The sequence below is a fragment of the Saccostrea echinata genome, unplaced genomic scaffold (assembly GCF_033153115.1).
Source record: "Saccostrea echinata isolate AGI-Se365-2 ecotype Australia unplaced genomic scaffold, CSIRO_AGI_Sech_v1 ptg000013l, whole genome shotgun sequence".
In the NCBI taxonomy this organism is placed as follows: Eukaryota; Metazoa; Mollusca; class Bivalvia; order Ostreida; family Ostreidae; genus Saccostrea; species Saccostrea echinata.
Window position 1 is genome coordinate 6,679,657 of NW_026889762.1, and position 14,170 is coordinate 6,693,826.

Consider the following 14,170-nt stretch of genomic DNA (forward strand, 5'->3'; position numbering starts at 1 on the left):
ACCTTGAACTTGCCAGAATGACCTTGGTCAAGGTCAAGACAAACTTCCAGGTCATAAACAATCTCTGTAGCAAGTAAGAGCTTCCAATGATTCTCCATTACAAAGTTACAGCCTACACAAGTGTTTTATACCTTTTAAGCCAGTAACCTTGAACTTGCCAGAATTGCCATGGGCCAAGGTCATGACACACTCTCAGGTCTTCAATAATCTTTGTACCAAGAATGAGCTTCAATGATTCTCCGTTGCAAACTGATATCCTGGACAAGAAGTTTATATCATTTCTGTCAGTGACCTTGAATTTTGACAGACTGTTTGATGGGATCCCGCCAATCACGTCGGGTTCATCAGGACATTTGAGCAATATAAGCCTTAAAGATTCAACAAACTTTCATAAAATAATTATTGTTAATATTAATAAATTAGTTTAAAACTATACTAAACTTAACTATTTACATCATATTGAAACATTGTACTGAACAAAAGTAGTTTTGCCCTTGACTTGTTAATAACAGCTGTGGCTAAAAATAGTGATTGGGACATGTGGGGATTTTTTCTTTACAGAGCAATGACTGTTTACAATCTAACATATAAGAAAGGATAAGATAGGCTAAGATCCCTTTTTGGCCCCTGGTTTGGGGTGTCTTTTAGAATGTTGCAACAGTTAACTGTGTTCTGACTTTTACATCAAATAAGGGGCCAGATTCGGCCATTACCATACCTTGTCCTTTCTTTAAAAGTTTTTAGATAATTTATTTGAAGGACTGAAATGGGGGTTCAACAGTTATTTTATCAATACGACCAATTGGTCTTTTACACGACTGGACTACTCATTTACTAGACTGGGTCAAACATGCCTTAGTGTCAAACCCTGTTGAACTAGCTGGAATGACCTTGGGTCAAGATCTTGACACACCAACAGGTCATAAACATTCTTTGTACCAAGTTTGAGCTTCCAATGACCAACAAGTTGGCACCGATAGACTGACAAGGTGATTCTTATATATTCCCCCAACCTTTATTGTGGGGGTAGAAGACCAGCATGATGAATATATAACAGAACATTCAGGATCTAAATGAAAAATGGGGAACTCCTGATACACGTATCAGAGTGGAAGGAGATGCTCAACACAAAATGCCACCTTCAGTGCCATTGGGAAAACCCAATTCTAAGCTGCTACCCAAGTGACATATACTGTGTTCTTAGAGGAAGAATATTGTAGCAGTGTTCTATGGAAATAAATTTTGTAAGAAAGGTGAAAGCTGAGAAATAAAGGAAAGGAAGTTACCTGCCCAGTCATGAGTAGGGCTGGGACGATACAACATTTTCTATATCGATACGTATCACGATATTTGAGCCACGATACGATATGTATCACGATATGTTGAATTAGTTATTAAAAAATTTTTTGTATTGAAATGAACAAAAGATTTCTTCACAAATGAGAATAATTTATTCAAAGAAGTTGTATATCTGTTGTAAAACAAAATTATTTTACACAAAGTGGGATTTATTATTATGTATTTCATATTTATATTTATATTCTGCATATTAATTTTTATATATCTAATCCAAAATATTAAACAAACAAAGAAAAAACATGTCAGAAATTTTTTTTGCGATATTTCGATATTTCTTCATACGTATCGATATGCGTATCATCCTCACATTGAATCGATATTATCGATATCTCGATATATCGTCCCAGCCCTAGTCATGAGGACTGCACTGTCACCATTCCTCCAAAGACAATGATTGTGAATGAGAAGAGATGGGCTGCAGAAAGTGAAAGTGAGCTGCAAAGTGATGACCATCCACTAGTCATCTTCTATTTCACCAGTGGTGGTTAAGGTGCCACTCTATACAGATTATCTGAAAAACAAGGAAATTTCATTGAAAACCTAGAAGACTTGCTGCAATTCTTTGACTCTCAAAGAAAACAGACAGCTATGGCTCAATTAGCAGCCACACATTTTGAGAAGAATAAAAGAATCCACACAAAGAAAATTTGCCTTTGACCTAAAGCTTCAATGCAAAACAGAGTAAAAAAAAATATCAGTACTATTAGCACTATTCCATGAGATTTACCTTTGATTAAGTGGGCCATGTCTTCTACCATCAATTCAATCATAAGCTGCTACCAGAAACAGTGTGGAAAGTCCTGTCAACTTACCGGTAATTCCTTTTCCCGTCGATGACTGAAAAGCAATGAGTGGAAATTTCAGTGTAGCCTAGTGACTATGAATTAAACATGACAGAAGAAAATGTTTGTTAAAAGATTATTAACTTGACTTTTAAGTCCAAATAATCTTGCTAGCTAAAATTAAAAGAGTGTTCCAAGGAACACATGTGTCGCCTGATGAACAGCATCATTTAAGATTAAAAGAAAATCTAAGATGGTCAAATATTATTTGATACAAGCATTATGAGGGCTGTTAAGAGATTATTAGTACATAGTGTTTATTTTTCTTTCCAAGTAATGCCTTTTGGTGAAAAATGGCATATATGTTTGAAAAACACTAAGAATTAATAAAAGCAACAAATATTTTACAAATATTTTATTTCTTCTTTTCAATGGTATATTAATAGGTAAATAGAAGGGGTACCCGGTGCCGTCACGAAATCATATATTGAAATATGTTATACCTATGTTCAAACTCCCAGTGGACCAATATACAGCAAGAGCGAAAATAATTCAAATTATATATCGGTATTTATTTTTTCAATTTCATTTCAATTCATTTTGTGCAAGCTTCTTAGAATTTCAATCAGAAATACGGAGATCATAAAAAAATCTAAGCTTGGTATAGATATCTGATTACATCAATAAAATAGATTTTGACGTCAACGCGACACAGCAAGCATACCTATAGAATTTTACGTAGCTCTGTGGAGAACTCTTTTCCAGACTAAAAGATCTGCTTAAACAATAACAACTAGTGCTAACTGTAATGAGAACTGTTTCAGATGTTCCCCAGACATTTCCCCATTCTCTTATTGGCCCCATTCATTACAGGCTTCATTTAATTATGCAATTCTTTTGTTTAATAAATCTATACTTTATTTTCAGTAGTATTTATTCGAAAAACAACACTGGTATAGTTCTTCGAGTATTAGCCAATTGGATTTCAGCACATGCTAGGCCTGAGTATTGCAAACTACCTAACAATATGATACATATCATGATACGGTCATGTGATATACAACATGTAGCACGATACAGCTGTCACCAATTGAATTAAGCTTTATCTTAACATATAATTCTTTGCTAACTCCAAAGTTATAGAAAATATACAAAGAATATCTTGATAACCCTTATCAAAGTTAACAAAAGGTGGATTTATAGTCTTGATATTGTATTTTTTCTTTGCTACCTTTTTTCAGCCATTTTAAAACATTAAAATTTGTTAGGTTGTATGTAGAAGTTACAAACAAAACAATGAAAATTATCTTCTACTGTATCAGAATACATACATGGCGATACGCGTATCATCAGCCCTTGCGATCAATACGATCGATGTATTGCTGTATCGTTACACCGCTAGCGCATGCACATGCCCATATTTTCTAAATATTTCATATTCCTTCCTCGTGAAGAGACTCACAATAAATAGCTATGTAAGAAATCTAAAGATTTTCATTGAAAACTATGAGAGATACAGCCATATAAGTATTAGCAAATCAGAATCCACGTTCTTGCATTCAATTTTCAGAGTAGCACAATGTAGGAACCCAATACACCTATCTATATTGTAAATTCCATCCAGTTTTGTTAAAAACTAAGAAAGTTACTACTGTAACAGCCATTTAAAGTTTAAGCCAATCAAATTGCAGCACACTTGCATGAGCGTGTTTTCACAATATCTCATATACTATATCAAAATGAAGAGCCTTGTTGTGTATGACTATGTTTTAAATTTCAAAGCATTTCATCAAAAAAAAAAAGGTTATTGAGATTTTTTGTGTCAGTCAAACAGAGCAAAGCACACATGCATGCACATGCTTTCTTGCTAATTCAACCACCTCCTCTTGTCTACACCACTAATATAAGTTTATACAATGAAGTTCAAAGCATATCATAAAAAAAAACAGGAAGGTTAATGGTGTTTTAATTGCTTCAGTCATTTCACTCCTTGCACGCGCACGCATGTGCATGTAAGTGTGGGTAAAATGACCTTCCTTCTGCACATCTACACAACATGCCTGTTAACCCTAAAAAGGTTTCATCTCAATCAGTTGAGTAGTCTCTATGATGTCAGAGAAAGAAGCATTAAAGCTTCCAGACTGTCTCAACATGGTAAAGATCTATGGCTGGCATGAGATGAAAATGAAGAAGCAATGATGCTTTAGGTCAATAGACATATGCAAGTTTATAATTCCAATGGGACATGTCTAATTATCCTATCAATTAGAAATTTTGCATAGCTGTTTTATTTGTTCTTGTGAAAATGTTGACAAATTTTCATGAATTTATGTCTTTCTTTTATGGAGTAAAAGTAAATGTCTCATTATAATTTCAAAATAGCCCTTATATAGCAAAGAAAAAAAATCCACAAATAGTAAGACCCATACAGAATAGCATTTATCATAAAAAATCTGACAATAGATATATGATATTCTCCACCCTTCAAAGCTAAAGTGAATTATAAAATTGAAATTAACAAGAAGTCTGTGAGCCAATGTTCACTAGTAATACCCCCGCTTTGATGTGAATATACATTCTGATGTGAATATACACAAGTTCAGTTATGGACAGACACAAGGATGAACAAGAAGTTGACATCGGATTCGTACAAAAATGAATCCCACCATATGACATGCCTAAACAAAGAATGTACTAAAATTTCAAGCATCTGCAATCAGTAGTTGCTGAGGAAATTGCGACCAAAATTTGTTATGTATGGTACGGACAGACACACGGATAAACAGGAAGTTGACATCGGATTTGTACAAAAATGAATCCCAACATATGACATGCCCAAACAAAGAGTGTGCTAAAATTTCAAGCATCTGCAATCAGTAGTTGCTGAGAAAATTGCGATCAAAATTTGTTATGTATGGTATGGACAGACACACAGATAAACAGGAAGTTGACATTGGATTCGTACAAAAATGAATCCCACCATATGGCATACCTCAATAAAGTGTGTGCTAAAATTTCAAGCATCTGCGATGAGTAGTTGCCGAGAAAACTGAGACGAAATATTTGTTAGGGACAGACAGACAGACACACAGACAGACAGACAGACACACATGGGTAAAACAGTATACCCCCCTCTCCTTCGGAATGGGGGTATAATAATTAAAATAATTATTTTTAATAAATATACCTTTATCCCAGATATCTTCCAAAAGAGATTTCACTATCTATTCACTCTATAACGATACTTTTGGTATACCCATCCTGATGTCTTTTCATTGTATTTAAATTTCAGTTTGTGTGGTTATATTGCATACAGTTTCAAAGTACAGTGTCATGAGCTCATATACAGTAACATGTGATATAAATGCTAATTATCAAAATCCTGCCTCTCAAAATCAAAAAACAAAGAAAAAAATAATAATAATTTAATCAACCGCCAGAGTGATTTTATAAAATCAAAATGCTGGTACAGTTTCTTTGCAATAAATACTCGTTTAGATTGAAATCGGTTAACTTGAAAAACTCTGTTAATTTGAAGTGATTTTGGGGTCTGCTGAACCAGTTTTGATAACGGGTACATTGAAGTTGCCGATTGCGACGCATGGACTCAGGTGACTGACTATATATAAAGTCTAGCACGTGTTAATTTTTCACAGGTGATTTGATGTTGGTGGACCTGTACAAATTTAATTATGTGTTGTATAGATAAAATAATAATAATTGAGCATTTCTCACCGGAACATATTAGTCCCCATTTTTATTTTCTATCTACGGCATTAAAACCGACATGGATAAAATACGCAGGGGTGTCATGTGTACATTGGTGTGTGGAGAATAGGGCTGTGTATTGACCAAAATATTTCGATAAGATATTTTATAAAGCAATATGCAATATATTGGATTCTTAAATAAGTCTAGCAAAAAGGTCTTGTAAATCATTTAATGCATAAATTTGATAAAAACTGGGTGTTTTAATACCAAATTGGAAGTTCATATGTCTCACTGTCTTTACAAAGAACACTTCAAATTCAAACTTTTAATGACTGAAAAACTAATATGTTAAAATATAGTTGTATATGAATTTTGCAATAGTTAATTAAGATGTACTATCTCCTTAATGTTTATTTTATTATTGACCAGTTTTAATTAAAAACAGTTAAAAATTATCTTTGGTGACTGAAATTCCCAACTTTTTCACAGAATTATAAGAAAAACTGTCTTCCCAATACGTATTGGAAGTTAGTTTGTCGATACGATAAATTCCTGAATATCGATATGTATTGATTAATCAATATATTGACACAGCCCTAGTGGAGAAAGTGCCGGAGTAAATAAATCCACTGTAATTAAGTAAATGGAAAATAAACTTCTTGAATTGAAGTATATGAAGCATATGTTTTCAATGCTGATGAGACAGGGCTGTTCTATAGATTCGAACCTGACAAATCATTGCATCTACGAGGGCCGTTCAAAAATTACGCGGACTCTGCTATTATTTACTCTTACAGACATCATATAGAATTGAAATTTCACAGGAACATATTTCTTAAAAATTCCAATAAACTCTTTGTAAAAACTTTTGATTTTATTTGATATCTCATAAAATTATTGCCGCTTTGATACTGCTAATGGTGATATACGGAGCACGGCAAAAATGTCGAAAAACAACATGCGGTATCCAAAATTGGATTTATTTATTTTCCATATTTCACGAAATTATTCAACAATTTTCTCTAAAATTTCTTTTTATTGTTTTATTATTAAGTATTTAGATTTCTGGCGTAATATTTGAAATACTAACAGAAATATTGTAATTTTTCTCCGATGTGACCCCCTACGAAATCAACTGCAAAAATGACGTCTCGTGATTTGACGGAGCAGCGCACTTTTATCAAATCATGAATCATGTTGGGGAAACACCAATAGAGACCCAGAAAAATCCTAATGAAACATGTAGCAAACCAGCGGAATTTCCGAAACATCTCTACAAAATGTAAAAAAGAATTTTAGACTGATAGACCTTAGTCAAAAGGCAATCCGGGAGGAATGGAAGAGGTTCATCGACAAAACACTGATCTGGGCTGTTAAGAATGTGATTGAGATCGACTGACGTCAAACTTTACTTCAGAAATATCTGGAGTTTTGGGATTTAACACACACTAAAACACACAATAATAGTTTTATAGTTTTTAAGCTGAATCGGAAATGGTATATGGATGTTTATTCTGAGTGGATAAGGTAACCCAAACTATAGAGTATCAAATACTAAGGGAAAATATTGAGAAAATGAAAGTTCCCATTTTTTAGAATGCCCGTGACGTTGAAAGTTTTACTGCGCCGTGACTTCATGAGATGTCCTGTTAGATAACTTGAAATTGATACCAATTTACAATATTTTGATATGAAATTTTGATGATCAATTATGAAAAGATTCTTTTATATTATTTATGACTTTTTGCTTGATTATGTCGTCAAATATATTTTCTGTGCAACAAGTCCGCGTAATTTTTGAACGGCCCTCGTATGCGGAAATGTTCAGGACAAACTTTTTTCGTGTATAAATAGTCTTGATAGTTTTCTAACACAGATCAAAAAAAAAAAAAAAATAAAATAAAACAGTAAAAAAAATTTAGGACATTTTTGAAAAATAGAGATAAGTACATTTCTGAAACACTGCATGTAATGTTATGTAAAAAATATGAATTCTCACATGTATATTTTTTTTACTGTATAGTCAAGCCTCGTTACCTCTAACTTGAAGGGACCGAGAAAAAACTTCGAGATATCTGAGGATTCGAGATATCGAGGGTTAAATACTTAAAGAATAAGTGGTTGGGACAGCAAATCACTTTGACATATCCATGGTATTCAAGATATCAGTGTTCCAGATAATGAAGTTCAACTGTATCTACATTTTTTATGTAATTCATAGCACACAGATATAATGAAATTCGGTTAATTTGAAATAAATCTCAAGGTCCCTTAAATTTCAATGTAAACGAGTTTGACTGTATATGGTATTTTACAAAAGCCAAAGTGCCAAGCAATGCAAGTGCAAAGTATCAAATCCATTCCTCTTACAGTTCTCAGGAGCTAGGGTATGACAGACAGACAAACAGATAAAGTGATCTCTAAGTGTCACTTTTACCAAATTTTTTTTTCATAATTATTTTGTTTTCTTACCTCTCTGAAGAGCATGACAAAGGTTACATAGGTGATAGGTAGAAATACATGCATGGGGTGTATTGTTGTAATCTTTTTAGTGAGCAGATTGCATCATGCATTGTTTATCTGCCGTTGCTGATCTTTAACAAGGGAGACTTCTCCTGAAATAAGAAAAATTATTTTCAAAAGTGAAGTTACCTGTTACTCTTAAAGGGACATAGACACTGATTGGACATTTTGAAATATTTTCTCAAATTGTCTGTATTATATCATGACATATATGTGACTATAGCATTTCACATGGAAATATAATAAAAAACTTATTTTATCTGTAAATTATTGAAACTATGAATTTTGGGATGCGTTTGATTGACACATCCTTGCACTTTCACAAGTAAACTTCATCCTTAATACTTAAGAAAAATAGGTTTTTTGATACATATTAATGAAAAAATATTAAAAAAAATATAATCCAGAAAATTAAGAGTAGAAATGAGAGAAAGCAAAACCAACTAACCAGTATTACCAGTCCGTGCTCAGTGATGTGTGAAGAGTTTAACAAATTGAACACAAAACAGTTTACGTTCCATTGGGTGTGATCAATTTGTTAAACTCTGCACACATCACTGAGCACGGACTGACAATACTGATGAGTTGGTTTTGCTTTCTCACATTTCAACTGTGAATTTTCTGGATTTTATCTTTAATCTATTTCATTAAAACACAACAAAATTTCTACTTTTTTTAAGTATCAAGGATGAAGTTTTACTTTGTGAAAGTGCAAGGATGTGTCAATCAAATGCGTCCCTAAATTCGTAGTTTCAATAATTTCCAGGTAAAATAAGTTTTTTATGATATTTCCCTGTGAAATACTATAGCCACACATATGTCATGATCTAGTCAAAAATTTTAGAAAATATTAACTTCAAATCTGAGTCTATGCCCCTTTAAAGGTCATACACAAGAAAACAATTCACTATATTTTACTATAAAGCCTTGATTAAATTAATCAATTAATATGACCCTCACTAGATAAAAGATGAAGAAAAAATGAATGATGCTTGGACAAAAATTTGAGACCAGAAATAAAATAATTCCTTATGCAGCTTTTAATAGAGAAAATTGATATTACTGATAGGTATTAAAGATACCTTCAATCATGTGGATTTCACATGCTGATAAACAGTTAACACACCATCCAGGAAGTTGCATCATGAGCACCTAAAAAAAGAGTTCTCCTTAAATTCATTGATTGCCCACAAGTATAATATTCCTAATATTTGAGTAAAAAATAAATACTGTAGGCCTAAAATGAGAAACCGAAAAAGAAAACATGAAAAGAAATTGTCTCTTTCTACAAAGAACAATAACTGACTAAGTTCATTTTGATTTGCTATTCCTGGCTCTAAGCTAAGCATGGCATAACAAGGTACTACTGGAAAGAAAGGGTAAATTATTCATATGGTAAGAAATTAACAAATCAAACTTTGTAAATAAATACCCAAGCATTTGGTTTTGTCTTTGATTTCGACAAAATGTTATTGATCTCCAAAAATTTTTATGTGTGCTGAGCCACAGTAAAATTTTAAATGTTGTAGAACAGTATATCCATATCTAGATTCAGTAAGAAATTTCTAGTCATTTGACAAGTTAATTTCACAGTTTCACAAAAGTTTGAATAACAATGTTATGGTTAATAAAATATCCAATTTAAGCTTATAATTATTTTATTAAAGTGCAATTTGTCAAAGTAAAAAATGCCTGTAAAAAGAACAAGTGGCCATGGGCAACAATGCTCACCCGAGTCACTATGGCCTTGCTGTTCTACTTTTTTTTTTACTACACATGATGATGTATATTTATTCATATGTAAAAAGTTGATTGTCCATCGTGGCCCCACCCTACCCTGGGGGGGGGGGGGGGGGGAAGGGGGGGTCATGATTTAAACAAACCTGAATGTACACTAAGTAATGAAGCTTTCAGAGAATTTTCATTTTCTGGCACACAGTAATGAAGCTTTCAGAGAAATTTCATTTTCTGGTCCACTGATTCTTGAGAAGAAGTGTTTTTAAAGATGCCATTAAATTTACAACAATTCTTAATTATTTCCCCTTGAAAGAGCGTGTAGCCCTTCATATGAACAAACTTGAATTTCCTTTACCCAAGGACGCTCTGTGGCAAGTTTAATATTGGCAAAGTGGTTCTGGAGAAAAAGATGAAAATGTGAAAAGTTTATGTTGCCGCCTCCAACAACAACAGTGACAGACAACAGACAAATTTTGATCAGAAAACCTCTCTTAAGCCTTTGGCTCAGGTGTGCTAAAATAAAAAATGGAGAAATAAAATTTATTGTTAATGGCAGTTTTACTTATGTATTTTAAAACTCTTTCTCAAATACCATGGATATGTCTAAGTGCTCAAGTTCAGTGAGTTTATGATCTTTACCCGCTATTCTTGAAACCTCAATTATCTGTTTCTCAAAGGTTTTTTTTTTCCAGTCCCATCTATTGCCATAATAGGCTTATCTCCAGGGGGTTCTCATGACTAGCAATTACATACATGTAAGCAATAATGTTTTTGGATATTAATATATTGAAATAAATAAAACTGAATAATTAAATGACAAGATATGCATTTGACATTGGGTGACACAATTGGGGAAAATATTCTGGCATGTTACCCTCGAAGTAAGTGATTGTGAAATTTACTTGTCTGAACATAACTTTTACTTGTATGAAAATATTTCATAAAAGACCTATTAAACAATTTGAAAAAATATTGTACATTACAATAGTCTATAATACATTCATTGAGTCTGTTTTTGAGATTTTGAGTGGACACATCTATTGCAAATTACTAAACTGTATCATCCTATCCTAAAGTAGATGTAAATCATGTTATATAATTACATGTATGAAAGAAAAATAGTAACAACAAGAAATAGCTGACTATATGACTTCAAATTTTTCTTTGCCTTCTTTTGCTTATCCTTTGTAGCCTAAATTGTCTTTTGCTAAAGCTCTCCTGCCAGATAATAAAAACCCAAATTTCCTTCAGTAAAAGTACACGTTTCAAAGTTACTGTAGTTCTAAGTAGTCAACTTCCTGGTACTTTAAATATTAAAATTAAAATTGTGACAAATGCCTGAAAAACATCAGATATTTCAGACAAGTTTCATAGTAACATTGTTCCTGATCAAGTTTGACAACCAGGGCCGTCATTATTACGAACAGGATCAACATTTAACTATTTACAAACCGCATGCATGGCATGTTTTCATTTTGAACCTCCGATAAAAAGTTGACAACAAATTTTAATTCTTTAAGTTTTCATGCTCAGCTAAAAAAAATTCTTCCTAGAAAAATATCCCTTGTCAAATCGGACAAGTGGTCAGTAATTATCAATTGTTCATGAAAAATTTTACTGGTACCTGTACTGGACAAGTGGATGAGCATACAATGTCGAGCCCAGGAACTATGCCCCATTTTTTGTTTATATTTGCCTTAGCAACCAACAGCATTAAATCTCTAACCCGAACTATTATAATATGTAGCATAAAAGCACATGAGGATGATCAAGAGGGTGTTACAACTGTTTCTGTTTTGTTGTATTTGTTTCTGGCATTTGTTATTAACTGTTTCTGATGTGATGTGAATTCTTCATGGTATATATAGTGAAACTATATTTGTGACAAAAACATGATAAAAAAAATTATTAAAAAATGTTTTTCAAAAATGTAAATGATACTAGTAGTATAAAAACTCATTTTTAAGCATTTTAGAGTAGAATATAAAGTTAACATCGAACCTAATGGGTCCTAGAAAAATCTTTGTGATATCCTACGATTCAAGATACTGAAGTTAAAATATGTACTTGTAGCATAGCATAAATTTTCCATCTTTAACGCTCAGTTATACCTCGATAAATATTGCTAATGAGAGGAGGAGCGCAATTAATATTTCTATCTTCATGATAACACAAATCTAAATAAGTCAGTTATTTTTATAGCTAATTTAGCCTTCATTAAATTCAACAAATTTCTTTAAATCTGTTCAGAATCAGACAAGTAAAAAATATTTATGCATTCGGACACAGAGTTTAACATTTATAAGGCATGTCTGATCGACACTGACTAGTAAAAGTTTGGTCCTGTCTAAAAATTGAGTGTACATCTGACATGTAAAATTAATATAACAAGTGTGCAGCATGTGTATTTTATTCATCTGCTCTCATGTACACACAGGATTCGAAATACCCCAAACTGTAGGGGTCTACAAATACAGTCATGACTTTAATGATTTTAGGTTAAAATTAAAAACAAGTAATTGTAATTGGAAGTATTCTATCAATACTAATATGTCAACTATCATCCACCAGTATAATGCTACGACATTGACGAGAAAAAACCATGCGTTTTCTACATGGGCATTTCTTCAATCAGTTTGTTTATGTACAAGTATAAATTTATAATAATCTTCTTGGGTTTTAATGTGATGGAGGAGGGTGCATTTAGTCATCAGGATGTTGTAACGCGGTCTTAAAACTCTTTAATAGCTTTGGGGCACGAACTACTTTTAAATTAGTTAAATAATCTAACTGCGTCTCCAGACGAGCCCTCACCACACCTCTCTTTAACCGGGTCTGAAGCACATTAATCATTTTAATGATTAGAAAATTCTATCTACAACTACTTCCTCTTCCAGATGACTCCAGTCTATTGCAGTGTAAACAAAAAATGAGTTTTATATTTTTTGGTTTTGGTGTTTGGTATCTCCACTGCTTTATTGTTGTTACAAGGATTACAGCAAGTTAAACTATGAATTAAATTGTTTATTTTATACATACATGTGTACCATGCATGTTCATGACTTGTTGGTTGTCAAATGTGTGGATATGTCATGCGAGGAACAGACGTAACTGCGCAAGGTAAAATACCATGAGTCGTGAAGCGCGGGTCTGCGACATTCGGAATACAGAAGTATTTCTGCTGTTTGAGTAACCATACACCACTTTGTGTGCAGTGAGGCATGGATAAGTATGATTACTTCACATTGTGCTGAATAATTACCAATCAATTATCAAGTTTACCTGAACTGATCTTCTTTGTTAATAGTAACTGTTTGGTCACAAATTAACTGAGCGTTGTATATAGCCCTAAAACTTTTATAACTTTGAGTGCAATTGCGCAGAAAAAGACACATTTTCAAGAGAATTTTTTTCATGAACATAATGAATTGTTTTCAGATGAGCTAAAAGTTGAAAATTATCACTGCACGAAAGTGCGATTTTGTGCACATCTTGAGAAAAAAGCTAATTAAAGAAATGTTTGATTTAGTAGTTAAATAAAGCTACTTCAGGTAGGTAAATAAAGCTATGTAGGTAATTCAAGCTACGTAGCTAAAACTAGTGATTGTACCAGCTAAATGACTGTGTATCAGTGTATCGTCCAAGTGTAGAATTGTAGATATCTTTTAATTAAAACTTTGAATTTGATAGATTTGAACTTAGGCGACTAACCGTATGTTTCTTACACATTCTTCTAATACCTCCACAACAAAACACTCGCCGCAACCATTCTTATTAGTCATCCTAAGCTTCCTCAGTCCTCGGTCGGAGCCTGTACTGCCATTTTGGTCGGCTAAATAACCCGACCCACTGTTGTTTCGTAAATTGCCAACCCGATTTTTTTTTTTTTTAAATACAGAACATTTAATTCTAATAAATCAGATCTTATTTCCTCTGGTAATCCATCACAATTTTTTTCAGACCAGCTGTACAGCATTTGAAGACAGAATAAAAAGATAAATATTTATTTATAATTGCCATGTCGAACCTCGTATTAGTCGATGCTGAAGAAAGATGGT

At 32.8% G+C, this 14,170-nt stretch overlaps 1 long non-coding RNA gene across 1 annotated transcript; it reads right to left on the bottom strand.

Annotated features, from left to right (window-relative positions):
• Positions 1-1,576: 1,576 nt before the first annotated feature.
• Positions 1,577-13,930, bottom strand: LOC133186396 (uncharacterized). The gene is made up of 5 exons (XR_009721030.1): positions 13,824-13,930; positions 9,458-9,527; positions 8,325-8,467; positions 2,087-2,196; positions 1,577-1,870 (listed from the first exon to the last, which is right to left on the bottom strand). It is a non-coding gene; the product is annotated as an uncharacterized LOC133186396 (long non-coding RNA).
• Positions 13,931-14,170: the final 240 nt, after the last annotated feature.